This window comes from Macrobrachium nipponense, chromosome 40 (genome assembly GCF_015104395.2).
Source record: "Macrobrachium nipponense isolate FS-2020 chromosome 40, ASM1510439v2, whole genome shotgun sequence".
NCBI classification, from domain to species: Eukaryota; Metazoa; Arthropoda; class Malacostraca; order Decapoda; family Palaemonidae; genus Macrobrachium; species Macrobrachium nipponense.
The window spans coordinates 26,252,509-26,265,008 of NC_061101.1; the positions used below are offsets into that span (position 1 = coordinate 26,252,509).

General features: G+C 36.2%; 1 protein-coding gene across 1 annotated transcript in view; it reads right to left on the minus strand.

The window, feature by feature from the left end:
• Positions 1-12,500, minus strand: part of LOC135212039 (tolloid-like protein 2) — an 801,312-nt gene that overhangs the window by 262,631 nt on the left and 526,181 nt on the right. The window lies entirely within an intron of this gene.

Here is a 12,500-nt window from a genome sequence, read left to right on the forward strand (position 1 = left end):
GGGCTGTAGAAGCACAACTAACACCGATGATTTGGACAAGAGGGACGTTGTTGGGATTACAAGTGATATTTTGCAGTATGACTGTGACGAGTGTGGTGAAGTGGCTGACAAGGGTCAGTAAGGTACTCCTAAAGGAAGAAAATGTTCCGAAAGAATGGATGATAGGAAGAATTATTGCCCTACACTATAAAATTAAAGGTGACAGAGTCAGGTATCGTAATAAAAGGGAATAACATGTCTTGGCATACCTAGGATGGTATTTAATATGATTATATCACGAAAGTAAAACACAAAACAAACAGACTGCTAAGGAAAAAAAATCTAAGTTCAGATGAGGAAGGTGTGCAAAGCAGGTTTTTAACAGAAAGGAGTCGTTATATAAGTTTAAAAGTAAAGGGAAACTTTTGAATGTGGCATGCATGGACCTAGAAAAGTTCGTGACCAAAGCGATAGAGAAGCAATTTGCGTTGAGGTGGAAGTAAATATATAAGAATAAGCAGATGGTGGGGGTGGTTGGTTTAGTGTAGAAATGAGTATCAGATAAAAGTGTCTTATAACTACATGGCTGTTAAATATTTTGACTGATGGATGAGAAGTCAGAAAAAGAACAACAACTGTAGGTGCAAGACTGTGTGATAAGAAGAGTGTGTGTATATTATATATATATATATATATATATATATATATATATATATATATATATATATATATATATATATATATATATATATATATATAAAGTTCAAATCATCATGTGTCCCTTGGCCAACGACAAACTAAATACTGAATAAGTCATTGGTGAGAAGAAAGCCACATAAGCCTTTAAGGAAATAAAATTATTTTGAATTTTTTATCGACTCCGCCATGGATAAGTGATTCAACTCAATCCTACAAAAATACGCACTCAAAAGTCATTTACCAAAATCCGAGATTCTCCTAAATTCGTCTAACTTGCTCCCTATCATAAGGGCCACCTCACATAGAATTTGCATAAAAATGGCGACATTACGTTTTGCATAACCTGCTAACCAACAAACTAACGAAGCCAAAACCAGAAAAAGCGCCAACTTCGTCGGTAATTATTATCACTGAAACAAAGGTCACATTGTGAAAGTCGCCATTGCTCCAGATCTGATTAAAGTGAAATGAAAGACCAGATAAAAAGTGGGAATGATTCAGACAATAATGGAAAAGTTTTGGCTGGCCCGAACCAAATTAGCCTGGCAGTCCGACTGCGTCATTTTGTAAAGGAGGGATATATTAGCAAATAAAGCTGTTTTCAATTCAGACCCAACTTTTACGTGATGTGATTCAGACGAAGAGAACTGGCGAAAAGCAAAACATGGCATCCAATAAAGCTTGGGAAATGTGCACCATTACTGCAAATGGAACTTTTGTCGCTTGGGGCTTAATTGGCGGATATTCATTAGACATCTTACTAATTACTGAGACATGGATCACTGAATTTAAATACTCGGAAACTGCTGACTTTTCCCGGATAATTTTTCCGCTCTTTCGTCTTGTGCACAGAAAAGAGAGGGAAACATCGGCAATTTCATATCATTGAAAACTTAACGAATTACGCTGCATGATGAACGAATTTGGAAACGTCTAAATATCACGAAATTGTTTCCAGAGAAACCCAAAATCCAAGGCTTTTTTATTTCACTCAATGTAACTGCATTTATGCGCCTCATAATGAAGTCTCCAGGTTCAAAACAATCTGGTTTTTAAATCTTTTATATTATACAGGATGCAAGATCACTGCTAAAACACGATGCAAGTTCGCTTCTGAAAATAAAAATGGCAACGAGAGGACACAATATAAGAATAATTAATACAATTAAAAGACGCTTTTAAAAATAATCCTACGGCTACGAAGGAAAATAGGGTATTCCCAACTTTAAAAATCTAGAAAAATCAATAATTTTGTTTCTATAACGTGAACGGCCTTATTAAACAGTTACTCTGAAGGAACGTGCCTCCAAAGGAAAGCAATGTTTACTTTACGGAAGGCTGGGCTATGCCTCGACTGGCTTTTTATTATCCACAAATAAATTAGCATATTGGCAAGTAACGTAATATTTACTGAAAAAATCGTGGCTTCTAGAAGTTTACCTTTCTATAGCAGATATAAATAGCTTAGTCATGACTCCAAATTCCGTAGGGAACAAATTTGGAATGCTACTAACGTCATCAACATAATCATCACACCCAATAATGCCGTTGCTGGCTGGTCTACAGAAAGTCTAATTAAGGGTCTTCGTCTAAGCTGATAAACGTCGGGTGTTTGCTTAAGAGCCACAGGTTCTCGGATCATGGTGGCTGTCAAACCACCCCTCATGCGTGTCGTCCATAAGGATACTATAGCAGATTCACACCAACCGTGCATTTGATGTCTAGGCCAGTTCCTTACGACGCTCCTGATTGGCTGTTGGTAAGCCAATCACAGGGCTGGACACTCTCAGTCTCTCGAGAGTTCACATGGGCAGGATGTATGCTCCACCCCTCCTGAAAGACGTATCCCTCAGGAGAGGTGGAACATAGATCCTACCCATGTGAACTCGAGAGAGACTGTGAGTTTCCAGCACTGTGATTAGCTTATTAACAGCCAATCAGGAGCGTCGTAGGGGACTGTCCTAGACATCAAATGCACGGTTGATGTGAATCTACTACAGGAATCTTATAGTCATATCCTAATGCTGTTGTTGATGAAGCTGGTTTTTCTCATTGCAAGCACGGGCTCTTGATCTTACGAGCAGCTCAAAAGTTTGTTTGTTAGTTTGTATGATGTTTTTACGCTGCACGGAAACAGTAGTTATTCAACAACGGGACCAACTGCTTTACGTGATTTCCGAACCACGTCGAGAGTGAAATTGTATCACCAGAAATACACATCTCTCACACCTCAATGGAATGCCCAAGAATCGAACTCGCGGCCACCGAGGCAGCACGCCAACACCATACAGACCACGCCACTGAGGCGCTGCAGCAGATAAGTGCCCATGGTAGTTTTTTTACAGGAGAGACACAGATTTGTTTAAGCCTTTCATTGCTGTTCAATTTGTATGAACAGAGACTGATGAGAGAAACCTTGGAAGAAGTTAAATAAGTCTAAACTGGGGCAAAAGTTAAGGGCGTGGGCTGTAAAATAAATGTATGGGTCTGTTGAAGAGTCAAGAGAATAGGATGAAAATGACATATTTACGTAACGAAACATGTTGCCGAGAGGAAAGTGTACTTAATTGAAATCTGTGAGATTTTCGCGCCATGGTTAGTGGAACCAGAAACTATACATCTGAAATATAAAAACGAAAGCTTTCGACATATGGAAATATCGGGTTGAGTGCAATGTGAAGTTTTATAAAAAAACAAAGTATTCTTAAATATGCACGTATAATTATACTTATACATGTGCCATCAAAGCCTAATCGGGCTATCTCGAATTTTCCATGGTGCAGGCCAACGCAGCATGTTGACTTGCAAAATGGGCTAATATGTTGGGCGTTCTGAAACATGCTTCTTAACGCGATGACAACATGATGATGATGATGAAGCTTTTATACGCTTTTAACGGAAGTGCTATCTAAAATATACATCGTATAATTATTAAAGCCATCATTAAAAAGATATGTCCTACGCCAATATATTCATATATTATGATTCCTTACTTAAACAAGTTCAGCTGTATGGTGTTATATGCACTATGCTAAGGTTAAGTCGGTCACTGAGCATGGCGTTATAAAAACGACTCTTTGAAAACGTTAACATACTTACATAACCTATCAACTTTCAAATTTGATTAAACTGTGACGTCACGTTACCATCCCCCGTAAAGGATTCTTTTATGCATAACTATTAAATTTGTGAGACTTCAAAACTGTTCTCATCATCGACATTTCCAAATCCACATAAGAATTTTATCTTTCTCAAAATAAAGCTTCAGGACGAGAAATAAAGAAAACATTATGGTAAAAAAAAAAAAAAAAAAGTGTGGACGAAAAACAACGAAATATGTGGGACGGGAAACAATCTCTGCAATAACTACAATCAAAACAGACAAGTTATTCAAACAAATTCATTTTCAACTCAATCATGGCATTTGCAAAATTCGTCAATTATTTTACTTTAGACTTTCCTAGAAGTATCCACTTCAGTGGTCACGCATCACCCCGATGGCAATCCTGTGTATACGTTTAAATAATGAAGTTCCGCCCCTCCGACCAAACACAGCAAAAAAAAAAAAAAAAAAAACAAAAAAAAAAAAAAAAAAAAAAAAAAAAAAACAAAAAAAAAAAAAAAAAAAAAAAAAAAAAAAAAACTCAAGACTTAATTTCCATCGTTTTCCTTTGCCTCTTCATTCTTTCTTTATTAAACACATCTAATATTGGGGTTACAACAATCTTTAAGAAGATTAGGCAATTCTGTAATCTTATATAACATACTATAGCCTCCTAGCTTTTAGAAGCTAAAAAAAACATCAAAATTGATATAAATGGCATACGTTATGGACTGAGGCAAAAAACTTAAAATCAACTTTGAATCATATAAATGGCATACGTTATGGACTGAGGCAAAATAACTTAAAAATCAACAATTAATAAATAAAAAAATACAATAAAATACAATCATTAGAAGATCACAATCAGAAAGGCACCAAAGCATTGGAAAAGGAATTATAAAGTGACTATAAATCATAGGATAAAGAAAGTATTTTCATAACTTCTTTAGGAGAGCTTGGTGTATGTGTATCTATGCATGAAGTTTAATGAAAATACCTAATATCTAACAGACGGACGAACGACTAACGTGACCGATACTGTAATACCCGGCATACTATAGTAAATGGTGGGGCATAAAAGCCTGAAACATCAAGTTGCATATAGATTATCAAGTAGTTTGAAAAGATGAAGTAATAAAAGTGATAATCAAAAGAGGATTACGCTCGAAAGAAAGTCCTAACAGAAATGAAACCTTGTCAAAGCAAACGTAATTTGGGAACTAGTAAATGGAAAATGGAATTGAATATATGAACTTTTAGAGAGAGAGAGAGAGAGAGAGAGAGAGAGAGAGAGAGAGGATTGAAAATGGTAAAAGCAAAAAAGAAATTAATGAAATGTATTTAAAATCGGAAAACGATGAAAAACGTAGAATATTCAAATAGGATGTCCTGACAAATTTATATAACGTTCTTCATATCAGCCCATCAACATCATCCTGAACATACCAACAAACATGACTATAATATAATATACTGATGATACTGAAACTGCCACTAAACTAGAAAGAAAGAATGCAAGGAAGGCATAAAGTATTGCCAAAGTAAAAACAAAACCTTTAAGAAGTAAATCATGCAAAATGAAACTGTTTATACCTATACGGTCGTGAATACAGAAAGAAATAATAAAGGACTGCATATCTTCATTACTCGCCCCCTTTAAACATTCTCTCCTCGTATTGAAACCGTTTTATCCTCCTGCCTCTTCCTTATCCCAAATTCTCGTTAATTTTCTCTTCCTGTCCTATTCATTCCGGCATCTCTGTTCTGGCACGATATTCCACAGCCATTTCCCTCCAATCCGATTCCAAATCACTTTCACCTTTTCCGAGATCCTCACCAATTTCCCTTTCCCCCTAATCCTAACCATTATTTTCATCCCTAATCCTCGCAGTTTCCTCCTTATCCCTAATCCTATGATAAGTTTCCCTGCCACGACCTCCCTATCACGCAAACTAATCAGGAGGAAAACTCAATCATCGAACTCGTGATCTGACGATGCCTGGCAACCCGGCCAGAGAGGAGGATGCAACAAAGGACAAGATCCAAAGAGTGACGGAAGGCCACAGGGTCTGGAGGGCGCGATTCTACATACAACATTCCGGCGGCGTCGGGTAAGGTGTACCGCAAGGCCAGGATGATGCAGCATATACACATTAAACAGTGCCCAAATTATAAGGGGGAGGAGAGAGAGGAAGAGAGGAAAGAAACAGACATTAAATAGTACCCAAATTATATGGGAAAGTATATGAGAGAGAGAGAGAGAGAGAGAGAGAGAGAGAGAGAGAGAGAGAGAGAGAGAGAGAGTACCCAAATTAAATGGGAAAGTATATATATGATAGAGAGAGAGAGCAAACAAAGATATTAAATAGTACTCAAATTATGAGAGAGAGAGAGTACTAACAGACACCTTCAATAAGCTATTTACACTTTTGTGCAACTGAATTCTAATAAAATAAAGTGACAGTAAATATATCCAAGAACCAGTAAAAGCATTTTTCGCTAAGTGTGTGCAGAATACCACAATATCGAATGAATTAAATTATTTTCGAATTTAAATCAACAGATAAGAGAGCGCAAAACCGCATCTATAATGCAATAAAATCTAACATGTCAAATAACTGAAAGAGAAAACGAAAAACTCCTGAAGAAAAGAGTGGATGCAGTCTATAAGCGAAAGGAAACTGAAACATAAACATAAATATTATTCGTGAAAATAGAGACAAAATAACGGAGGAAGGAAACGCTCCGGAAATTCAAAGTAAGCAACGACCAACTCGAGTACAAAAGTCTACTGGAAAATGGAGGTGTAGGAAAAAAGAGAGAAAACTGGAAGGGTAAATAACACTCAAAACTAAACAAACACAAGTAAAAGATGTACAGCCGAGGTTCATGAAACTTTCAGCCACGACACGGTGGTGGCCTGTCCTATAATGTTGCCAGACTCACAATCACGGCTAACTTTAACCTTAAATAAAATAAAATCTACTGAGGCTAGAGGGCTGCAATTTGGTATGTTTGATGATTGGAGGGTAGATGATCAACATACCAATTTGCAGCCCTCTAGCCTCAGTAGTTCTTTTAGATATGAGGGCGGGCAGAAAAAGTACGGACAGATTTAGAGCGGACGGAGAGACAGTCATCTCAGCAGTTTTCTTTTACAGAAACCTAAAAGGAAAAGGACTGAAGCGAGTAAAGGAATGCTATTTCTGGAAAATTCGTCAAAAACAAAGCGGAAGCTTTTAAATTCTGAAGCAGAGTGGTCACCGTCCACTTTGAACTGGATAAGAAAGCGGTCCAAAACACAGAATGAAAGGAAATGAATAGGAAAAACATAACTTTCAATAACAGTGCAAAAAAAAAAAAAAAAAAAAAAAAAAAAAGGGGGGGGAAAAAAAAAAAAAAAAAAAAAAAAAAAAAAAAAAAGGGGGGGGTGGGGGAGGGGGGAGAGAGAGGAGGGAAACTCCCGACGAAAGCATCAAACAAAAGGGGAAAATAAATGAGTGCTTCTGAAATACATCTGTGCTCTCCTTGAGAAGGCTAAAAATGACAGAATAAAAGGTAACTGAAATAGTGTACACAAAAGACGTAAAAAGTTTAGGAAGGACAAACGAAGATGAAATACTATGAGATAGGATAAAAGAGCGCGAAAAGGTTAGTATGAAAAAAATGAAAGGATTAAAATGAGAAATTCAAATGAAATCCTATAGAACAAAAGAAAAAAACACAAGTGGAATAACGTCAAAAAAAGAAAGAGCCGGAAATAGCCTTGGAGGAAAAATGTAAGGGATGTAAAAACAAGACTCAAAAAGTCAAAAGGGAAGTGGAAAAGACCGAAGAGCCCAAATGAAACTATAGGAAAAATCAAAACGAAAAAACAAGACAATGGCTTCAAGAAAAGGTATAAAATGACTCGGTTTTTGAGCGAAAAAACTTGCAAAAAAATATATGAATTAATACAAGAGTAGTCTAAAATATTATTATTACTTTCAGTATAAAAAAACATATGAATTAATACAAGAAAAGTCTATATTATTATTATTATTATTATTATTATCATCAATTAGTTTTACCGGACTACCAAATCAGCCTTCTCGACACTTGAAAGAATCGCGCGAATAAATCTGTTCTTCTTCGAGTTGAAAATTAAAGTTACAGCTGAACAGGTAAATAAGAAGAGACTAGTAAACCGGTGACAGGTAAAAAGCCAAAACAATCTGGAGTGTGCTACATAAGGCCCACTGTATGCAGTACCCTCCTACAAAGCTAAGAGGGAGGGTAAGAGGGAGGGTAAATGATTGGGCTGCGAAGTGAAGGAGATATATAATGAAATGTGCAAGGAAAACCTCCACAAAAGTACACAAGCAAAAGCAGAAAATCAAATAATGAGGAGGAAAGAATCATGACTAATGGATTGAAAGTCATCTGGCTTCACAAAGATTTCACGATAACATCACAATCAGCAACTCAAAATGGAGTAAATTAGAAGTTAAGGACCACTTTTAAAATAAACTTAAAATGCAAAGAGGATAAAAATTAAGAGATAGAAGGAGAGGAATGAAAAACCAGTAATATAAAGCATAAACCAGAAAATAAAAGAATATATATAAATATCAATTAATATTGACTGACAAAGAAAAAAAATAAACAAAGCGAAAGGAAGTTTGCGAAAACGCAAAACAGAAAGACGCACATATTGAGAGAAGTCGGAATCACGACGTCAGAGGTACAAAATGACCCGGTTCTGGTGCCTATCAATTAGCGTGAATTCAAATCCACGTTCCAACAAATTAGTGTGCCGTATAAAATTTCGACAGGCTCGGATACAAGGTTACAATCGAGCCGCACCTACGCGGATGTGAGAGACAGAAGACAGTGAGTATAACAGGAAAAAGAAAGGACAGCACAAACAATTTACATAATATATATATAATATATATAATATATATATATATATATATATATATATATATATATATATATATATATATATATAACACAAACAGAATGCCATGTAACCCTTTCTTCTTATGTTTAAAAGGTCAAAACACACACATATACTAATATTAAAAATATATATATATATATATATATATATATATATTATATATATATCGAACTACAATGACCTTTAATATCTAATTCGCTCTACTCGGAATTAATATTATTTTCACAGTGCTTAACCGAAGGGGAATTTTTTTCTCGATAATAGACTTGCCTGGACCAGGGAGCGAACCCATGGAGCCTTTCAAAATCAGGAACGTCAGTGAAGCTTTTACCTACTACACCACCGCAAGAGGTAAAAAGCTTCACTGACGTTCCTGTATTTGTAAAAGGCTCCATGGGTTCGCGCCCGGGTCCATGGCAAGTCTATTATCGAGAAAAAAATTCCCCTTCGGTTAAGCATATATGAAAATATATTGATTCCGAGGTAGAGCGAATTAGATATTAAAGGACACTGTAGCTCGATATATGTATATGAATCACGGAAATGTGATATGACTTATATAGATATAATATATATTATATATATATATATATTCTATATATGTATATATACATATATATAACATATTTTAAACACTTCAATCGGTCCATGTAAATGTTACTGTAACGGGCAATTAGATAAGAGATGATTTCGACCTCCTGGAGGGTAGGAAGCACAAGCACAAAAATTGTTCACCTCTTGGAAGTCAGTGCAATTGTATATATGTCAGTACCCGATGATACCTATGCTAATGAGTGAGTGAGTGTGAGAGCTCCATTTGAAAGTATTCTCGAGGCTATATTAGTTTCTGGCTTGGCCTCGATAATATGTTGAATGCTGAATGCGTGAGGGCCACATAAAGGCTGAAAATCATTCACTCATTTACATGCCACTTATATGAACATACTTACGAATATATAAATTATGTATGTGTGTGTATAATTATCCAGAAGGTTAGAAATATACATGAGAGAGAGGAGAGAGAGAGAGAGAGATTACATGATGCAAGGAAAAATCCAAACTTTCCACAATTAGGAAGCGTAAACGGCGTTCCATAAAAATAAAAAAGAATTATGCCATGTCAAAAAATAGCTATTATCCAAAAATGGTAGCATACATAGCCTCACTGCTACCACAAAAAGCAGGCAACGTACTCCGATACCAACAAGAAAAATAATACATCTTTGGTTCTAACCATAAACGCCGTAAACGTGCAAAACAGCAGAATGACATTTCATAATTTAAGAGTAAAAAAAGTGAAAGGAAAATCTACCAAGTCAACTTGATATGAGAACCAATCAGGATAAAAAAAAAAAAAAAAAAAAAAAAAAAAGTCTTGTCAAACTCCAGCCGAAAATCCTCTACCCAAAAAAGCCCTGATGAAACCCAAAGCTTCCCTCTTGCTGAAGCGATGATGAATTTCATCAGAGATGAACATGAAGATGGGAACTTCTAATTAAAATATGAACGATGACTTTCTTGCGTGACTGATCTATCTCTGCAGGATCTAATAACCAGAGAGATATTTTTCCCCGCTCTTCCTTTTTTTTTCTCTCACCTCGAGATGATCGAGTGGGATGAAGGGAGATGTGGCCTCAGGTTAAGTAAGATTAATAAAAGTAATGTGGAAGAAGTGGAAGGATCTTTAAAAACGGAAGACTAACAAGATCATTTATTGACAACCTCATATGATTCTGTACCGCTCTCATGAGAAATGGGAGGAATACGACAGAAGGGTGTGACAAACAAGAGAGGGAACGAGAGGAGGAATTGCTTCTTCACAGTGATGAGATCAATGGCGACATTCTCTCTCTCTCTCTCTCTCTCTCTCTCTCACACACACACACACACACACACACACACAGACTCTCTCTCTCTCTCTCTCTCTCTCACACACAAACACACACACACAAACAGACTGAACGATAAGACTAAAAAGCAGAATAATAAAATATTCTGCAGAAACGGAAAGACTTATTGTATATACCCTGTGATGCCCTTATGCAAGTTTTTTTTTTTTTTAAGATATTTGTTAACCTCAAACGCCCTATTTCTATTTATTAATTGCATGAGCATGAATAGGAAAAACGACTTTACTAAAAACCAGATTTTCTACCTCGGGAAATATACTACAAGAGCCGGCTAGCGCTTGGTGGCGGGCAACCGTGGGTCGGTATATTTTGAACCATTAATATCATCGTTATTTTTCATCGTAGAATAAAAGTAAGAGCATATTTGGATTCCTCGTGAAAAGGTTTATCAATTTAATGCTTCCATTATTCTCTACAACTAATATCAAAGAAGTTAGCGTGGCCGGATATTCGGATCAAAACGTCACCCGGCCACAAACCATCCCCTAATATCATCGTAGAAGAAAAGTAAAAGCATATTTGGAACCCTCGTGAAAGTGCTTTCAGATTAATGCTTTCTTTTTTTTCTCTACGAATAATAATAAAAATGTTGGCATGTCCGGATATCCAGACGGATATCCGGATCAAAACGGTACCGAGCTAAAATCCATCCGCTACAAAATCTACATTTATGGCCCGACTCTGGTTCAGTTCGGTCCACTAGTTTCGTTGTCTATACCAAATGTACACACACACACACACACACACACACACACACACACACATTTCGACCGTCTGCTTTACATATAATATTTTTTTCCTTATAGAAAACAAAACCGACAAAAAGGCAATGATATTCAAATTGACTCCCAACTAGACAAAGTTATTTAACAAATGAAATGAAGATATCAAGATGCAGCCGCCAAGTTTTCACGCATCATGATTCCAACAAAACACAGAAAAAAAGATTTCTAGATATTTGCCATTAATTTTTGCCAATTGCGAAAAATAAGTTTGGATAATGAAGACATTATATCGTCTCAAATACTAACCAAGGATTCTGGAAAAATTTTTTTACGTGATAATTTCTTGAAACATCGACTTCCATAAAAAAGTGGATAGCTTTGGTACTTATAATCTAATATGGGCTCTAGATATTAGACCTATAAAAATGAAATGCTTGGAATTTATTAAATTTTAGTCTCAGAGATACCAGCCAGGAATCCAAAATGGGTCCCGTAGTTTCAATACCACAAAAGCTTTTTCACTCTAAAACCAACAAAAGTTATCAAGCACTGTTCGTACAGTACAAATAAAAATAGCCTTAAAGAGAGAGAGAGAGAGAGAGAGAGAGAGAGAGAGAGAGAGAGAGAGAGAGAGAGAGTTTATTAATACTAAAAATAAGTTTTATAAGAATTGTGGTCGTCAACGTCCCAAGAATTTGCAGTACAGAGAGAGAGAGAGAGAGAGAGAGAGAGAGAGAGAGAGAGAGAGAGAGAGAGAGAGAGAGAGAGAGATTAGTTTAATAATACTAAGAATAAGTTTTATAAGAATTGTGGTCGTCAACGCCCCAAGAATTTGCAGAGAGAGAGAGAGAGAGAGAGAGAGAGAGAGAGAGAGAGAGAGAGAGAGAGAGAGAGAATTCGACTGATCGTCTTTAAACAGATACTATTTGATGATTGCACAAACTCGCATAATTGTAGCGAAATGCCGTTTTGCATTCCATCATAAAATATCCTAACAATGCTCCAATACGTGAAACATATTCCAGCGCGATGTTATACGCAAGTAATTCAGAGTAATTTACCTGAATTTTAATGATAACGACTGGCAGTTTGCTAGTTCCGCATTCTATTACGCAACGCAATTATGTCAAATTTAAATA